This window comes from Quercus robur, chromosome 5, assembly GCF_932294415.1.
Source record: "Quercus robur chromosome 5, dhQueRobu3.1, whole genome shotgun sequence".
Taxonomy (NCBI): Eukaryota; Viridiplantae; Streptophyta; class Magnoliopsida; order Fagales; family Fagaceae; genus Quercus; species Quercus robur.
This window is the reverse complement of record NC_065538.1, coordinates 48,752,835-48,755,272: the sequence shown is the minus strand read 5'-3', so window position 1 is coordinate 48,755,272 and position 2,438 is coordinate 48,752,835.

The window sequence follows — 2,438 nt, the reverse complement described above, 5'->3', positions numbered from 1 at the left end:
GAAGAGAGAAATGATTTGAGATAATAATAATAATAAATTGATAAGAAAATAGTATTCTGATGAAATGTAGTGTAAAATAAATAAATTAATATGGAGTATTTTAAAAAGTGAGTATGGGTCCGTTTGGATTGAGCTTATTGTTGCTGAAACTGAAAACTGAAAACACTGTAGCAAAATAATTTTTAAATGTGTGAAAAGTACCGTGGGACCCATTTTTAATATTTTTTAATGCGTGAACAGTAACAGCACAGTACGTGAACAGTGCATTTACTGTTCATAACAGTGAAATTTGTCTCCCAAAGTCAACAAAACGGGCCAAAAAAAAAAAAAAAGAGAAAACGCGAACTGGAAAAACGCAGACGCAGCGGACGCGGAGCCCAAACGCTCACTATATATATAAAAAATAAATAAAAATAAAAAAGTAGGTTCTTATACTAAAATAGGCAAAAAAAAAAGTTTGAATGAGCTAACACAAATGTTATGTAGTAAGAAACAATGGCATTTTCTGTCTTTGTCTTTATTAATTGTTGATTACATTATAATGTACGAAACAATAATTTTATGTATTTTTCTTTGTTGATTGTTTTTTAATACTAAATAGATGCTTATTTGAAATTCTATGATTTCTTTTACTTATACTCCGACTCCCCTTAACTTAAAATCCTAGGTCGGTTCCTGGCAATAATGTTGACTTTTTTATTTAACCATCTAATCAAAGTAAATTTTTAATCATCTTAAGGAATTCCCTTCGAAACGATAGTTTACGGGCTAAAATCAGAGTTAGAAAGAAGGAAATATCAAGAAAATACCAAAACTCTAAATTAACGTATTAATTTTTTTGGTGAAAATACACTTTTGGTCCCTATATTTTGAGTCAATTTCCATTTTGGTCCCTACTCTTTTTTTTTTTTTTTGGAAGCACCTACTTTAGTCCTTACAAATCAAAAATCATTATTATTTTGGTTTTTGGTGTCATCTTAGTAACAGAAATATTCTCTGTGGCAAACAGAGTGCATAGCAATCATTCTATCTACTGATGTGGCCATTAAAATGATATATAAAATTACTTGGCATTTTTGAAATGACACATTAGCAGTATAAAAAGCCACATCAGATAAATTAATTAAAAAACACTTCTAAATTTCTTTTTTTAATTAAATTAATTTTTTCAAGAATCGAAGAACTCAATACATCTGAACATGACTTTTCATGTTCTTCCCAATCATTCATGTTCTTCATTTTCTCCCCCTACTAACATTTTGGTTGACTAAAAATTAAAAAATCAAGATTTTCTTTTCTTGCATTTTCTTAGCAACCTAACCCATAAAAATCACTCAAATTTAAATAATAATAATAATAATAATAATAATAAAAAATAAAAAACTAGAACATGCCCATAGATTTACAAAACACAAAGACATTGAACAAAATTTTCTTATGCTTTGAAACCAAACACAAAAACACAAAATTCAAACCCAGATTTTCTTATGCTTTCTAGCAAACCAAACACAAAAATCAAAACTCAAATCTCAGATCAATGAACAAAACCCCATATTTGAAACCACAAACAGCCACACAACCTCAAATCCAACAATCCACACCACCTCCAACCCCAAATCCAAAACCACCAAACCCACCACCAGATCCAGGCTAGGGGTGGCAAAGTAAGCCCAGACCCATTTGTTCGTCCAAACCCATTTGCTCACCCAAACCCACCCATTCTAATTAAAGCCAAACCCATCCAATTATTAGTTGGGTTATATAGGCATCAACCAAATTAGACCCAGTAATTATTGGATTTTAATTAAAAACCCATTGAACCCCATTTCACCCAAAAACAATATACCCAAATTCAACCCAACCCTACCCAACAAAAAAAAAAAAAAAAAAAAAAAAACTCAGCCCTCAGACGTTTAAGGCTTTCACAAGGGATTTCATTTTCCCTCATTTTCTCAGAACTCGATGATGCCGATGTCGACGACGACAACGACAACGACAGAGAACATATCGACGATGTTGAGTCACAGAGGGAGGTTTATTCAATACAATATCTTTGGTAACATCTTCGAAGTCACCTCTAAGTATAAGATCGATGTAAAACACTCCAAAAGAGTACTTACTCCAAGAAAGTGTCGTGGAAAAGATCCTCTCCGTCTTCCTCTTCCTCGACCTCTTCCGGCTCATCTCGGATGATTTTGGGATCCATGGCAACCTCGTCGTCGATGTCGATGTCGTCATCATCTGTGAAGTTCTCGGAAGTGCGAGGGATCTGATCGGTGTTGAATCCGACAAAGGTCGATGATTCCGGCATTGAAACAAGCGCCGGATTCTCTCTAGAGTTCCCTCCATCTTCTCCTCCGGCCATTAACTCTTTCTCTCTCTCTTTTAATTTTGCTTCAATCTAATGCTTAATTTGATTTAGTGATTATTGACTACTT